Source organism: Thamnophis elegans, chromosome 2, assembly GCF_009769535.1.
Source record: "Thamnophis elegans isolate rThaEle1 chromosome 2, rThaEle1.pri, whole genome shotgun sequence".
Taxonomy (NCBI): Eukaryota; Metazoa; Chordata; class Lepidosauria; order Squamata; family Colubridae; genus Thamnophis; species Thamnophis elegans.
Genome location: NC_045542.1, coordinates 26,140,727 through 26,152,016, shown reverse-complemented (window position 1 = coordinate 26,152,016; position 11,290 = coordinate 26,140,727).

Genomic DNA, 11,290 nt, shown 5'->3' with positions numbered 1-11,290 from the left:
TTTAGTTCAACCACAGCTAGATCCTATAAGGCCTCAGACCTGTTTAGCTGAACTGCAAAAAAGGAAGGATTCCCAACTCACAGTACCTTTTCACTGAGAAGGTCAGTAGCAATAGGTCAAGTATTTATTTTATTTTATTATTTTATTTATTTATTTAGTTATTTATTTATTTAGTTATTTATTAGTTTGTCAAACGTTTACAGGATAGCAGGTATAAGTATGAACATGGACATGAACCAAGGAAATGAATACAAGTAAATGGGGACAGTAGGACAGGGATGGTAGGCATGCTGGTGCGCTTATGTATGCCCCCTTTACGGACCTCTTAGGAATAGGGCGAGGTCCACGGTAGACAGTTTGAGGTTGAAGCTATGAGGGTTTGAGGATGTAACAATGGAGGCGGGTAGATCTTTCCTTAAAATGAACAAGAGCATGCCATTATTTTGAATCTGAGGGTGGCTCTTAGTTTGAAATGGTAGACTGAAAGCCACTTTCCAAGAGTTTTATGGTCAAGCTAAGATGCTAAGACTGTTGAGAGTGTCCTGAGAAGTATTGGGTTCTGAAAGTTAGCCATGCATGATGCACCTTCAAGAAAATGCCTCATCTATTCCAGAATGCACCCTTAATTTAATTTGTGGAATAACCATCCACATAAGCCTAATCCAAACTTCTAGGTGAACCTAATTTACACCAATCAAACAGTTCTTCTGCTTGTGGAGAATCTTCCTCCCATAACTGCAAGATCAGACTTTTCTTTCCCCATGAAACTTGCAATGAATAACCACCAACCAGTGACAGGACCACTGGACATCTGACAGAAAAAATAAGGCAGCAGCTAAAGCAGAGGTGAAATCTAAAAAAAATTTCTACTGGTTCTGTGGGCATGGCTTGGTGAGGGTCATGTGACTGGGTGGGTGTGGCTATGTAGTCATATGACTGGGGGTCAAAAGACAGAAGCTCACTTTAACAATGTCCTACTGGAGCAGGGGGTTGGTCTAGATGACCTCCAGGTCCCTTCCAGGCCTGGGTTACTGTGCTCTTTCAAGGTATCCTCTGAAACTGCGTCTAGTGCCAGGTTTGTGATCCTTTAAAGCATTTCTTCCCTGTCTATTCGCCCAAACGGGCAGGGAAAAATGCTTTTAAAAGCGGGGAGGGGGGAGCTTCTGATGATCTCAGCTGTGAGCCGCACATCCTTGGAAGTTTTTTTTTTAATTTACTATTAGTTTGCAGAACCAAGGACAATCGTCCCTATGGGTTCGGGCCGAACTGGGAGGATTTCACCCCTGAGCTGAAGGCCTGTTGTCTCTAATTGTAACAACAATAACTGTTTGGAGTATAATGCACAGATTCTTTCAAGGTCCAAAGCTAGAAACAGATGGTGGTAAGGAAAGGCAGTGAACCTTCTTTTTTAAAAAAGATAAGGACCCTGGGTACAGCAGAATTTAACAGCCTCATATACTTTCTGAAATGATGGAACATGAGTAGCTACAAGCCAGAGATCTCCCACCCTATTAACCCCCACCCCCACTCCACCCCAAAAAGTATGATGCACATCCTCTTCATTCTGCTTACTTGGTACATTTCTGCGACCCACTTTATCTCCTGAGCTAGCAAAATCCTAACCCTGATCACATATCCCATCTAAATATCTTAATATATATTACGCATCATTTACTATTCAAATACTCAAGAGGCAAAATGCTATACCCCTGATGGAAAGCATGACAGGACCTGATTAGCAACTACTGTTCTTTTTTTTTTTTTTAAAGAGATTTAAAACAAGAACTCAGTAGCTTCAGCTGGAGGCAACAAGAGTTGCAGCTGTGAAATGAAGCATACAGAAAATACAGGTGTAGAAACAGAATATTAGACCTGGCTAATCTAAGAACTTCATATTATTTAGCTATTTCAACAACTGACCTAGCCTTTGGTCTTTGTAGCTGCAGCATGTTCATACTGAAATCCCAAACAACCACTAAGAGCCAGTTTGGTCTACGGTAGTAGTTAAGGCATCAGAATATCATGAGTTCAAGTCATGCCTTAGCCATGAAAGTCAGCTGGGTGGCCTTGGGCCAGTCTCATTCACTCATTCTCTCACCTCATGGGGCTGGTGTGAAGAAAATAGGAGGAAGAAGGTGTATTGGATATGTTTACAGCCTTGAATTGTTTGTAAAAAATAATAAAGGTGAGATATAAATAAATAAGTCAGTGTTTCTCAACCTTAGCAACTCTATGATCTGTGGACTTCAGCTCCCAGAATTTCCTAGCCAGGAAGAAATAGGTAACCTGAAATTGAATCTTCATATTATCCGCAAAAGGAAAGGAAAAATATTGAACCTACAGCTACTTCCTTAAGGTTAATATAAATAATTGGCTGAGTTCCCTGGGGGCCTAAAAATATCACCATTTCTTTAAAACATCCCTACTCACCCTCATGAAACTATACTTAATATGTTATATGTTAATCTAGTATAAGTATATATGTTATATTACACTAAGCTGTAACTGTATCCCCAATCTCTACATAAACCCTCTTTTAATGCTTTATATTAGGACCTCTGGCTTTTTTTAAGGTAACAGACAAATGAAGCAATGCCAAATTATTTTTGAAAACTGGCAAGAAATCACTCTCTTGACAATAAGGTTGGAGGAAATTAATATAACTGAGGGAAATCCACCCTAGCCTTTGGCGATACCTCTGTAGAATTGGCAGTAATTTTACAACCCAGGCTAGCATGCATTCAAGTCAGAAGCTGGGGGGGGCAGAGACCAAACTATCTGGGGCAGGTGAGTCCTATTGGATTACATCCAGACCCTGCGGCCATTTTGCTGCTTCAAACTGCCATTTGCCTGAAGTAACAAAGCGAGAATTTTATTAAAATTGCTAGCGGGGAGAGATGGAATGTTGCTTTTAGAAAGGAAGGAATCGGACCCAAAACCCATTTTGCTACTTATATCTAGCCTGTAAAGACTCCTATAGAAAGATCTGGGGAGAAAAAAGACTAAAGCTTTATCATAGCCATTGGGCTGCATAGCATAGCAGTTTTGCTATGTCTGGTTAGTCCAGGGATAGTCAATGTTTTTATACCTACCACCCACTTTTGTACTCTGTTAGTAGTACAATTTTCTAACCACCCACCGGTTCCACCGATTTATAAGGTAGGGAAGTAACTTTACTTTATAAAATTTATAAAGCAGAGTTACAGCAAACCCCTACTGCCCACCATGAAAGCTGGAATGCCCACTAGTGGGTGGTAGGGACCAGGTTGACTACCACTGGGTTAGTCCAACACACAGTCTCTTTCTTATGAATGTATTTGTTTGTTCCATCCATGTATATATAGCAGGGGTAGGTTCCAGCAGTCACTACTGCCGGTTCGCTCATGGGCATGCGTGCTTGATGCGCGCTGTGTGTGCAAGTGCAATGGAAAAAAAATTGCTCAGGGATGTGGCAGGCCTGGGTTGCTGCCGGTTCTAGCAACCTAGGCTGCCAAACCACTACCGGTTCGTCCGAACCGGTAGGAACCCCCCACTGATATATAGTACTGTCCCTACAGGGCTCCCTTTGAGTCCACACACTTTTACTTTTCATAGGGTTCATAAGAGTCATAGTATTCTTTGGTGACTGCAGGAGATTGTTAGGATCCATTTGAAGGTGATGGTTGAATAATTTTCAAAAGTTACTTTATTGCCCAGTGGTTCTCCCAATTAACTAGACAATGGTAGCATTTTATTTTGCAGTTGCAAACCATAAACAATTGATCAAATGTGGTACTTCATCAGCAGACAGGCTGAGTGGAGAGCCCCTGATACAAAGACATAGCCACACATATATGAAATAATTTGTAAATATTTGTTTGTTGCCCATTGGCTATTGAATTACCCTGACAATAGTAGGAAAACAACTAGAATAGGAGGCAGGATAATTAGGTATGTTTGCTGCCTTGAGTTATATATAAATAATGTAGAATAAAATAATACTGTAATAACATCTTTTGCTAAAGAATATGCAAACCAAGTTACATCATGATTTCCATAGTAAAATCAGCAAAAGCCAAGAATAAGTTTCCATTATTGACCTTTCAGTTTTAATTGCCACTAGGCAATCCATGATTCATTGGGTCATCATTTCAGAGATACTTTCTTTCCAAAACAAAGTAATCTCCAGGGGCCAAAATGAATAATACACATAAAAACAATAGTTTAAGGGCAAAAAGTCTTTCAACTAAAGTGCTTCAAATGGGCTAACTTACAGAGTGTGTCCAAAATTCAAGATCCATGATTCCCATGGGATTGAAATTTGGCGAATTTGTGGTTACTTCAATACTGATGCATAGACATGCCTTTATCCAGAGGCACAGTGGATCCGTCCCAACCTAGCCATTTGAAGTCTGGGTAGATTGGCTCTTCAACTGAGTCCAACTGAATGGTTTTTCATGTATGCATTAATTGTGTCCTGCCACTTTTGCTTTGGTCTCCTATGCATTTGCCATTGATATTAAAGTGATAGATGAGGTGCTGCTTATAAAATAAAGTCATGCCACTGTAGCATTTTCTCTGTTATTACAGCTGGACTGTATCATTGCTTTCATGGTCAGGAAAGGAAACACCCAAGGATCAATTGGGCATGTGCATCTCCATGACTTATAAAGGGTTCACCATTGATCTGGATGGTGGAGCTGCTCTGGCTAATTTCTAGATACTCAGTTTTCTTGTTAGTGAGGCCCAAACTGAATTTATTTATTTATATTTTTGTCATGTTTTTGTAGCATATATTGGAGGTGGTGACCCTTTGAGAGCTGTATGCACCAAAATTTCATTTTAATGTATGCCGATCAGTGTACATTTAAAGTGACAATAAAGTTAGTCTAAGTCTATTGGTTAAGATGGTTTTTCCATATATGGACAAAGCACTGCACTTTTTCCCTGGTGGCAACCGTAAGAAGACCATCAGCAGCAGGGGTGGGATTCAGCCAGTTTGGACCGGTTTGGGTGAACCGGATGCTACTTTTACATCTGATTCATTGAACTGGTATTTGCAAGGACAGGCTGGCTCCACCCACCCTGCCCCTCCCAGGAGTCTCCACACGGTCCATTTTGGATGCCAGGTAAGTACAGGGCCTGCACAGAAGCTCTGAGAGGGTGAAAAATGAACCTCCCAGAAGTTTTGGAAGTCCAGAAATGGGTCCATTTTCAGCCTCCAGAGGGCCTCCGGAGCTCAGGGGAGGCCATTTTTGCCCTCCCAGAGGCTCCAGGAAAACCTCCACAACCTGGAGAGGGCAAAAACATCCCCCCACACACACACACAGTGCAGGAGGCTGAGGAAGCCATGCCCATCATGGCCACACCCACCCAACAACCAGGCAGAGTTGCTAAAAAGTTTCAATCACACCCCTGATCAGCAGCATAGACAAAGGCCAGGAAGCACTGTGATGCAGGTCTCACATGAAGGTATCCATGACAAGAATGAATAGCAGTGGCGATAATGTTGAGCTTTGGCAACTTTGCATGCCAAGTTTCAAAGGAAAGGTAACAGAAAGGTCAGTGATGCATAATACAGGTAGTTGTTGACTTGCAACCATTCATTTAGTGAACGTTTGAAGTTACAACAGCACTGAACAAAGTGACTTATGACCATTACGACCATTATGAAATTTTGGCCTCAATTGTGGTCATAAATCGAGAATTACCTGTACACAGCCCTGCTTCACCCCATTGGAAATGGCAAGTGCAAGTAACATATCATCACTGTAAGGACTTGTCATTTTGGCATGGAGCAGCAGAATCAAGTTCACAAATTTCCTTGGGTATCTATAGCAGGGGTGGACAGCTATGACCCCTTTATGACCTGGGGATTTCAACTCCCACATTGCTGGCTCGGGAATTTTGGGACTTGAAATTCACAGATCGTAAAGTGGCTATAAATTATCTCCATCCCTGATCTATAGTATCTCAGGATGATCCAGAGAGCCTCCTTATTTACAATGCCAAATGCCTTTGTCAAATCAAAAAAGGCAAGTCGTAGACCTACCTCCTGGCAAATATCATGTTTACTATATTTCATTCTGGCCGAAAGCCATAATGAGCTTCCAGGAAGTTCCTTTCTGAGAGTGGCAAGTCTGTTCAGGAGAATGCTGGCAAAACTCTTGCTTGGGATGGACAGTAATGAGATATCCCTGTAGTTTACTTCTCTTGTTTTTAGAGAAAGATGCAAAGAGGGCATCACAAAATTTATCAGGCACCTCTTCTATAAATCAGATCTCATCCGGAAAGTCTCAAAACACCTGCAAGGCATTTGGATCCAGGACTTTATTGATCCCAGACAAATATTCATAATATAAAAGACACCGATCATCATTTTAAAAAGTAGAAACACATAATCATGGGTCTATCAGTTAGGAGTATTGCTAAATATTTTCTATGACGCAGAACAAAAATATTTGATCTTTCCTTTCTTGTACCTTAGTGATAAACCCAAACACACCTGCCCACTAGCAGGTGTAGCTAGGAACCTTCCAAAGTTTGTCTAACTTATCTTCCTTGGTTGTGTAAACCACACATTCTTGTTTTTTCCTCCTGGAACATTATTTGTTCAGGATTTATTTTCCTAATATGTTCAAGGCAAAAGAATCTAGTATCCCTGATTCGTACAACTCTGGAAATTCAGTTAAAGAGGCAGAAACCAGCGAGTATGACTAGGCTAATTTCCCAGTTGAAGCTTAGCTTATCATAATCTTTAAACACCAACATAATATTCAATTTCATCAATCTTGTTGATGAAACAGGAAAATGTGCTCTTCTTCTTTGTGAATATTTTGAATCTCGGGATCAATTTCCAGTTTAAGTGGTACTAGCAGACTTGGATTAATGATCTCTTCTTGAATGCCACTCAGCAGACAACTAAAAATGCTGAGATCATGTTGACCATTACCAAAGTTGCCATTGTCTCATCCAGTCCCAGCAAACCCACCCAAAGAAAGTTCAGGGCCACCACCAAATCAACTTGCATCCATTGGAAGCCCTTCCTGAAAAGCATAGTTGGGGAAATGCTTATTGTCCCTACTAAGATTATGGAGACTATTAAAGGCAGAGTTTCTGCTTACTCCTCCCCTGCTTTTACACCTTGGAGAGGTCTAATTACGTCTATCCTATCCTGACCCCATCCTTCATCCTAAAATTTTTGCATTCAACTGTCAATTCTGTATTGTGATGGTAGCAGCCCATAAAGAGATAATGCAGTTCTATAGCCTCTCCCCAAAGGGATCCTTTATGTATGACTACCCAAAGTAACTTGGTTGGACAAGTGAAATGAAAGCAATTTGAAGTATTCATGGGCTTGGTTTCGCACCATTCCATTTTTATTGAAACCCACTAAATATTACTAATTTTCTTCAGGACTACCTCACCCTTATTTTATCTAGCAATTCTTCACAGATATTTTAACTTCAAGGAACTTTCTCTATATAATTAACTGGCTAGACGGTTATTAAATTTGACAACTAAAAATCTTTTGCAAAGCTTTCAAATGCCTTTTTAATTGTTTTTCTGCAATGCAGTCAGTCTTGACCGGTTTGACTAGTAATCTATAGGAATGGACAACAATTTATGGCATTCATCTCTCCAGCCTTTCCTTCAAAAAGAACATAGTAAGAATTCCTGAATTGATTTTGAAATTTTTTGGTTGGAGATTGATCATTAGCAGTGGAATAGCGTGTTTTTTAAAGAAGATGAATAATAAATAATAGAAATATTTCTCAGAGGTTCAGGGCTTAGAAAATATCGGACGTGTATATTTTGAAGCTTTTCAGAACATAATTCTGAGGTATTCAGTCAATAGTTGCCACGGACATGATGTTGACCTTCAAACAAAAACCAGAGGGACTCAGCTACTCTGCCTAAATGTTTGTGGCTAAAAACAAACGTGAAACTGAGTGAATGGAAATCAGGAAGTGATGCTTCCCTTCCTCTCTCTTCTACTTATTTTAGCATTCTCTCCCATTAAAATCAATACAAGATCCATTATTTCAACTTTGGAGCTGGAGTTTAGAGATTAGCACCGTGCTTGAGGATGTAAGTGGAAGTCAAGAGGAGTTTATATCTAGTGCATCCAAAGAATAACCTTCTTGCTGCTTTTTAATGCAGATTTAGATTTTTGGTTTTAGACTAATTGTTGGTTGTATCATTTAGAAATTGATGTGTGACCAGCACAGGTCCATGACATGTCAGCAACTGGTCCGTGTAAATCATAATTCTGTTGTGGAGAAATAGGAGGAACAAGTATCAGTTTGTTTGCCTCCTTGAGTTATTTATAAAAATAATAAAGGTGGCATAAAAATGAACAATGTCCCTCTCTGAGTGTCTGAGTGTGGAATAGGTGGGTTTCAGCCAGTCCTGTCTGGTATGCACATAGTGGCTTCCGGGGCCCCCGTACTGGAACGGTCCCTCTCCTGGCCTGCCAGAACTTATGATCACAATTGAGCCCAAATTTTGGTTGCTAAGCAAGAGCTTTGTTAAGTGAGTTTCACCACATTTTCCAACTTGGCCATGCCCACCCGGTCACACAATCCCCAAGCCACTCCCACCTGGTCACATGACCGCCGAGCCACTCCCACAAAACAGGCTACATCTACAGAATAGGTTCTAAAAGAAATTGAAACCCACCACTGGAGTGTGGCTAAAGAGGACTTGGGGACAGGTTAGCTGAAGTCCCTGAAAAATGAATAAATGGTTGAAAGAGATTGATGGAACCCAGCTTTTGAGCATGACTCTTTGGAATCATCAAAAGCTTTGAGTTGACTAGTCTCCTTGTGTCTCCACCTTCATTCTGAACCAATTGAGGCATGACAAATCTATCAGCCCAGAGGGCTATTAAAAGAAAATATACAGGAATGCAATCACCTCTGAAAAACAACTATTCCATGAAGGCCGAGTAATAACTGAACCCGCACCTTTTTTGCTGCTTTTTCTCTTACTAATTTTAGCTCTTTATTTTTATTTTCACATCTGTGCCTTACATTCCTATCGTTGTTACTAGCATGATAGAAAAACTTAAATACCAGTTTCTGTCTCTTTGCACACTCCAGAAGTAAAAATACGTATTTCTAAAAATTATCAGTCAGCCAGGAATTCAAGGTCTAGTGCTGACCTGAAGCTTACTGTAGGCAAGCAGATTACGGAAAAGTAGAACAAATATGATGTTGAGTAAATATATCAGGATGAGTCTGGGTCTAGTTGTTATTGATTAACAATTGTTTGCCACGTTAATATCTTTAGTTAATGTGTCCTTTGACAAGTTCTACTTGACCTTTGGTCTGCAGCTCATCTTCACTCCTGGATTTGTTGCTTGGTCATCAGTGCCACTACAATAGTGCCACCTGGGTTTTCAGCCTTAGGTTCATCTTAATCTAGAAATCTAGTTCATCTTTCTGTTAATCATCACTTCTTTCTGATAGCTTTCATTCTGTCCTTTCCTGATAATTTTTTCTCTGGAGCCGCACTATCAAATTATCCTCCAGCATGCTCTCTATCCTCTGTTCCAATCATTGCAATGCATCCACTCCAATCTCCCATAAGTAGACTTAACATCAACTGATGAATGGAGAAGGGGCAGTGCCAGTACCTTGTGCATCAGACTTTGTAAGGGGTTTGCTGAGGACCTTCCAGAGGTAACCTACACCAAACCCCTGGCTGGAGGCAGAAAGGCTTTCTAGGGAGCTGCATACTTTAGGTCCAGTAAAGCAGTTAATCCAGGTAGGAGGTTGTAAGGATATTGGGCATCCTGACTGTTATGTGGAGGCCTGGCTCACGTCCCCTTCAGTTGTGTTGCACATGTCCCAGATGGAAAGCAACATATGACATGGGAAAATTGTGTTGTCCTTAGAACGGGAATAGGCATGGCCAAACCAAACATCCACACCTATCTGTTGACATGAAAAAAAAAAAGATTTGGTTTTGTACTTTTCGCAGAAGAAGAAACAGGCAAGAAGAAAAGACAGATAATAGCTGCAAGTTCTACTACTATGTTCACTTCCACTTGTAGCATTACAGCTCAATCTTGGCAATAGCAGAACCAATACAGGTAGTCCTCAACTTACAACAGTTCATTTAGTGACCGTTTGAAGCAGGGGTGGGTTTCAGGCGGTTTGCGGCGGTCCCCGCGAACCGGTTGGTCAGCGAACCCGGAAGTAAGTAACTTCTGGGAACGCCGAAGGATCCACCCGCCCGCCCGCGTTTCTTACCCGGTTTTGACAAGTTCTGCGCTTCCACGCAAGCGCAGAACACATACAGCGACGGCGCGATCCTCCAGGAGCAGCTGGAGCATTGCACAGGCACTAGTACACATGCATGCACTGCGCACGTGCACGAGGACGCCGCTGGCCCCATTCCAACCGAACCGGTTGGAACGGGGCGAGAAACCCACCCCTGGTTTGAAGTTACAATAGCACTGAAAAAAGTGACCTATGACCAGTTGTCACACTTATGACCATTGTAGCATCCCCATGATCCTGTGACCAAAACTCTTATGCTTGGCAATTGACTCATATGTATGAGGGTGGCCATGATCCCCTTTTGTGCACTTCTGACAAGCAACATCAATGGGGAAGTCAGATTCACTTAACAAACATGTTACTAACTTAACAACTGCAGTGATTCACTTAACAACTGTTGCAAGAAAGTTCATAAAATGAGGCAAACTGTCTTGCTTAGCAACAGAAATTTTGGGCTCAATTGTGGTCGTAAGTTGAGGACTGCCTGTACTCCAAGAAGAGAAGGCCATACTCTAACCCAGTGCCTCTCAACCTTGGCCTCTCTCTCTGTCTCTGTCTCTCTCTGTGTCTGTCTCTCTCTCTCTCTGCCTCACTTCCTGTCTCTCTGTCTCTCTGTCTTTCTGCCTCTCTCTCTGTCTCTCTCACACACACACACACACACACACACACACACACACACACACACACACCATTGAAGGGAAAGTTATGGACCACATTCTTCCTTTCTATCTGCAAGCCTAGAAATCTCTGTACTCAGCAGGCAGCCCCAGGAGAGAAAAGCATCCACAGAATTTGATAAGGACAGGCTAATATTCTTGAGCTTTCTCCTAACTCCAGTGATCAGTGCTGATTCTGCAAATTCTAATATGAGCCTGAGAAGAAATGGCATGGCATTGTCCAGGGGATCTGATCTTCTATGCCAATATTCACTTTTCGAATTGTGAAATGTTATGGCCCTTCATAGTTGCCATTGTGAGTGCTATCAGTTACAGAAATGGCATATATCAAGCAAAGCCCTGGGC